The sequence below is a fragment of the Aphidius gifuensis genome, linkage group LG6 (assembly GCF_014905175.1).
Source record: "Aphidius gifuensis isolate YNYX2018 linkage group LG6, ASM1490517v1, whole genome shotgun sequence".
NCBI lineage: Eukaryota > Metazoa > Arthropoda > Insecta > Hymenoptera > Braconidae > Aphidius > Aphidius gifuensis.
The window spans coordinates 15,333,617-15,340,278 of NC_057793.1; the positions used below are offsets into that span (position 1 = coordinate 15,333,617).

At 28.3% G+C, this 6,662-nt stretch overlaps 1 pseudogene; it reads right to left on the reverse strand.

Annotated features, from left to right (window-relative positions):
* Positions 1-898: 898 nt before the first annotated feature.
* LOC122859887 lies at positions 899-2,612 on the reverse strand (annotated as a pseudogene).
* Between the last annotated feature and the right edge of the window lie 4,050 nt (positions 2,613-6,662).

Here is a 6,662-nt window from a genome sequence, read left to right on the forward strand (position 1 = left end):
TTTATAAGAATTATTTATTTATTCAAATATATAAATTTTTGAAATTTTAATTAGTATATTTTATGAGGTTAAAAAAAAAATCAAGAAAATATGAGTTCTATTGCACGTAGCCATTTTAGCATTATTTAAAAAAAAAAAAAACATAAAAAAAAAATAGATGCACATATGAAGATGAATTATTAAAGAAGTATAAATATAAATAGCAAAAGTCATTTTGAAAAAGAAAATTTCAGAAAGCTAAATGTCCACTTTAAATTAATATTAGCAGTGCAGCCAAAATATAAACACTAAAAAAAAGAGATGTCTAGGAGAGAGAAGAAAAATAATTGTAAAGTTTCATACCAACTGAACGAAAGAAATCTGGTCGATTTGATAAAAACTGATATAAACGCAAAGACCGTAAATATCAATTATGCTTTAAATATATATTACCGCAACGAAAAAATCTGATTTTTTTTTTTAAAAAAGCTCGACATCGATCTATGGGATCATAACTAAACCTCTGCATCCTCATTCAAGTCTATCATATTTTAATTAAATTTCTAATAGATTCGCGACGGAAGGGGACAAAATATTTGATGTATAATAAGGCACGGTAGTAGTTAACTCTCATCATCACACATATTCTCATCAACACAAATACATTTCTTTCGTATTCGGTAATTGTTGTTGTGATTCAATTTGTTGTTGTTTATCATCTTTAATGTTCTTATCTTGATCACCATTTGTCATTTCAATAATTGACTTTTAGCACAATGAATATTAAAGCTGGTAAAAATTCATCAGCTGATGCTGGTCCACGAACTGATAATTGTAATAATTTAAATATATTATTACAACAATTAATAATTGATCATCTGTTGTCTGTGGACTCATGTAGATTCAATTGATGGATTAATTACCCAGTTAGATCAAATTGTCCATACAAATCTTTGGGTTTTAATTTGGAATGTTCTGGTGGTAAACTAGCAACACCAGTTATTGGTATACCAGCTGCAATATTACGTGGTATTTTTTGTACAACAGAATGATAATGTCTTTGTAATGCAACAAGTTCCCATAATGATGTACAATATGCATTACAACATTCTGGTTCATCAAGTTCTGGTTGATAAAAACCATCAGCAGAATTAGCATCAGTATCAAAAAGTCCCTCAATTGATTTTGTTAGCATTATTATTTTAATAATACCAAGTAGCCTTAATGATCTATGATGTTGTAATTGCAATGACATTGGTGCAATTCTCTTGATAAATGCTATTAAACGATTTTGTGTTATTTTTTTTCTACGATTAATCAACACTTGAATTAATATTTCAATGATAATATGACAATCTTGTTGATTTTTCCCAGAATTAATTGATAATAATGAATTTTTATACAAATGTACATAAAATCTGTATGAAACAATATTTAATGCTGGTCCTTGTCCAGACGATATTGTAAATACAGTTTGTATACAATGTAATTGTTCACGTAAACCTAAATCTTTTCTTCCATCAGTGTATTTATGATATTAGCTAAATCTTGATAAAATTTAAGATTAATACAATGTGCAAATTTAGCTAGACCCTCTAAACATTATAGGTAAAACTTGACTATTTGGTGCTTGTTTTAACATTCTAAAATATATTGTAAATACAATACTTGTTATTTCAGTTAATATTTTTTGTTCTTCAACTTTTCAAGCTCTTTTTCAACAGCTTCTAATTTTTAATTTTTTCACGTTTACTCAATGAAAGTATACGTTGTTGATGGCTCATTAATTTTTTTTGTGTCATTTCGTCATCACGTTTTTTATCAAGATCAATATCTTTTATTCTCAATGACAATAATACTTTAACAAGTTCAGTATGAACCAAGTGACCACGTAATTTAATATATTGGTTTAATTTACGAATAATAACAAGTGATAATTTACCACGTTTATTATCGTTAAATATATTTTTTACACAATTAAATACTTTTTCACGAACTGATGGACGTTTATTGTCCAAAAATTATTCCAAAAAATTAGCTAAATTTGTTGGATAGTTGAAATAAAATATGGATGTGTTACTAAAAGATCACTAATACTTGTTTATGTTATTTCAGAGAGAGTTATTTCTGGTAATGTAAATACTCTTCTGTCACCTTTTCTTTTTCTCAGCTTATGACATGTTACCCATTTTAATTGACGTATTCTATTTTGTATAATTAAATCTTTTTCTTAATCATTTGTTATTTGTGGACTCATGTAGATAGATTAAATATGATAAATTTGTTATACTTTTAGTACTTGTGTTACTTGTCCAGATGGTAATGTAATATTGCTTGACGGTGGCAATACTTGTAATTGAAATATCTGCATTAAACAAAATTTAATTAAAAAATATATTTCGTCAATAATAATGTAAAATTTAATAAATTAATCAAGATGATTAATGATATTTACAAAATTAATTTATGATCCAGTAATTGCAAAAAGATTTTTATCTGTAGTTATATTAACTGGTAAATCATCTTGAATCCAATTAAGCTCTTTATGTAATTCTTGATTAAGTCCAAAGTATTCTCTAAACCAGCAAGTTGTTGAAGTTGATGTTGTTGTTGTTGTTATACCTCGATGACATTTTTAAGCTTTGACAACCACAATAATGCCATTCTAATATTTTCTTCAGTTATATTTTTATTATTATATCAAGAGGCACGGTAGTGCCTCGCGTCAAGTATGAGAAAAAAAAAAAAAGTGGGAGAAACGAGATTTAACTACCGTGCCTATATATTATCGACACGAAGCTAACCCTAACCCTCAAATTCCTCGGGAAATTATTTTAAAATATGATTGATCAGATAAATATATTATGTCTTCTGATCATTTTATTAAATCAATATCACACTTTTTTATAAAAAAAAAAACAGATTTTTTAGAAGTATACTTTTCTTTTAAACTTCAAAATCATTTTCAGAAATTGCGCTTTTCTTGAAATTCTTATAAAACCTTACCGCACTCTGACAAACATTATAAAACCAAAATCAGATCAAAGCATTATGGCTGCCAAGTCCAGAGCAATTCACAACCTTATAAAATAAAAATTGAGCAATAATAGTAGAATGGTGTGAAAGAACCTTTATTTATATCATATACAGTATTCAATATCGCATCGTTGGTGCTACAGTATTCAATATCGCAGCGATGGTGCGCGCGCCATATGCCGTTGGGATATAGGCGCGAATCCTACTCACCAGGAGTGCTAATGTGTGCTAATATACAACATACACATGCTTACTGATAAACGTAACCTTTTGTTTATACATCCTTTTCTTTATCGTGCCCTTGTTTCTTGTGCCTTTTGGAATATATTATTTGATTGATGTGAAAAATATTCTGTCTTCTGATCATCTTATAAATTAATTGAATCTTTTTAATAAAAATAAAAACAGATTTTTGAGATGTATACCTTTTTTTTAAACTTTAAAATCATTTTTAGAAATTGCGTTTTTCTTGAAGATTATTTGAAACTTTACTGCACTCTGACAAATATTATAAAACCAAATCAGATCAAAGCAATATGGTTTCCAAGTCCAGAGCAATTTGACAACATTATAAAAATGAAATTGTGCAAGGTAGTAGTAGATAGAGTGGGAAACCTTTATATTTACCACAGTATCCAATATCGCATCGATGGCGCAAATTAAATAATGATACTTTAAGCTATGTTCCCAAGTCACATGTTATTGTTTATTTTTTTTTCCATTAAGTTTAATGAGTTTTTTTTTTTTACATCATGTGTAAACAAAAATATAAAATATTTTTATTTACGAAAGGATTTATTTTCGATTATCTAAATCAGCTGCCAGAAACATCGGTCTATAGAGCAAAAAAGCTAACATATTTAGATGGTGTGAAAAAACCTTTATATATGTCAGTATAGTATTCAATATTGCATCGATGGCGCGAATCAAATAATGATACTTCAACCTATGTTCCCAAGTCTCATGTTGTTATTGTTTATTTTTCTTTCCGTCAAGTTTAATGAGTTTTTTTTTTTACAGGATATGTAAATAGAAATATAAAATATTTTTATTTACGAAATTATTTACGAAAGGATTTATTTTTCAATATTAAAATCAGCTGCTAAAAGCATCTGTCTATAGAGCAAAAAAACTAACATATTTAGATGGTGTAAAAAATCCTTTATATATGTCAGTATAGTATTTAATATCGCATCGATGGTGCGTGCGCCATATGTTGTTGGGATATAGGCGCGAATCCCAGGTCTGTAAAGTTAGCACATACATTTATAGCACAATCAAACCAGACTATAAAAAACAAAAAAAAACGCACAAAAATTGCGGATTCCGCACAAAAAACGCATATAATTCGCACGTAACTCCTGATACAGTCCGGTTTGATTGTGCTAACTTCACATACCTGCAAATCCTGTCATGCTAATTATGCTAATATATACAACATACACATGTTTCCTGATGAACGTAACCTTTTGTTTATATCTTTTCGTATTTATTGTGCTTTTGGGAATATATATATATTATTATGTTATTATATAAAAAATATTCATAATTATATATTTATTTGATTTGAATTTGGATATTAATTGTCAAGGTAATTAATATTATAATAATACAATAAATAAATAATATCAATATAGATTGATGCATATAGTAATTAAGTAAATTTTATAAATTTGTATTGTGTGCAATTGATATTTTGGTGACAATTCATTTACATTTACAAATGAAAAACAATAGAAGAAGAAATTACCAGTGCAATAAAATTTTTAGTGGAAAAGAAGTCTTCATGCTTATACAAGTTGAATTCATAAAATTGAGCTGGTTAAGACAATAACTGAAAACGAAACTTGTGTATACTGTGATGAAGAATATGCAAATAAAACAAACTTGTATTATCACTATTCACATTGTCATCAAGTCTCAGAGTATCAAACTATAAATTGTCCATTCGTAGGTTGTGATGAATCTGTGAATATATATGAGTATACTTATTTAAAACTGAGAAAACACATTTGAAACAAGCATCATTATCCAGTGAAGATGGAAGAATTCGCTTTTCTTAATGATAATAGTGATTACAATGTTATTTGTTCATTTATTCATTTCATTAATAATAATTAGTGTGATATTTTCTAATATAAATTATATTTATTCATTGTAAAATATATTATTTATACAGATTTCATGGATTGGAAGGGTAGAGTTAAAACTAAAAAGGCTGCACCTTTATAATAAAAGATACAAAGAGCAGAGTTTTGGTAATTCCAACACCAAAAGACAATACATCTGCAACTGCAACTTTAAAAAATTCAAAACCACTGTATGTCCATCTATGATGGATGTTACAAGTGTTAAAGATCCTGACAATAATAATGGTTGCAGGACTCACGACAAGCTAAAATTTCCGATTATAAACATGGCGGCTATAAAAATAACCAAAAAGTAATTAAATTCACTAAATTATCACTGAATTAACTACTATTTACTGAATTGACTGCAAATCCGTGGTGTCTCGCCGTGACTGCAGAACAAGCTTGACACCACCAAGCTTGTTCTAAAATCACGGATTCGCGATAAATTTAGTAAATTTAGTTACTTTTTAGTGATTTTTATAGCCGCCATGTTTACAAGCGGAAATTTTAGCTTGTCATGAGTTCGCACCCTAAAATTGATGTCAAGTATTGGTTATTTGATTGTAGAAAACCCTTAATTTTCGAAAAAAAACTGTTTTTGAAATATTTCCATGTTAAATAAAGTGTATTTTATATTTTGTTATTTTCGGCTTATTAATATTTTTTTATTATTGTTTTATCAATTATCGATATTTTATATATTTTTCTATTGTTGTCAAGTGTATTCAATTTTAGAGCTGTGTGTTCACACGCAAGTTTTTGCTGCAATGCTTTATGCTTCATGAATGAGTGCCCTCATCGGTAAGTTTTCTCGCTCACTGACGAATCGAGTCTCCGCTCGGTCTCTACAACTTCACAGCTCTATGGTGTTATTCATTTTTCATTAGCAATCTACAATTGTAGCTACGAACAAAAGTATTTAGAAAAATGTAAATCGTGTTCATATGCAAATGTTTCCTTGTCACACGAATTTATGATAAATCTTTTAATACCAAATAAAAATAACACATCCACTTTACAAGAAACTTATCGATCAATCACTATCATTGTGGCACGAAGGGGTTGGTACATGTGTCGATTCTTTTAGATCACTTCTAAAATTCACATTTGTGGTTCTACCAAGAAGACTAGAAAGTAGAAGAGTCAACTCCGTACATTGGAAATGGGACAAAATATGTCCTGTACCTCGAGCTTCTTAAATTTGCCAATTTGGCGCTGATTGGGTTCTACGTATAATGTTAGTTATTTTGTCAGTTATTTCCGCAAAAATACTAGCTGGATAAAAATTGATAATTTGTTCGTTGCTAGCAAAAACTGGTGAAGTAATGCAAAAAATGCTTACATATTTTTTTTTTAGAACGAACAAAAATTAATACGGATGGTACCAAGTAATTTTATATACTTCTTAATATTATAGTTTTTTCTATCGAATGATTTAAGGACTTTACAAAAAGATGTGATATCTAAACAAAAAAAGAAACACAGTTTTTTTTACAAAAAGGAGCGTCAAGTATT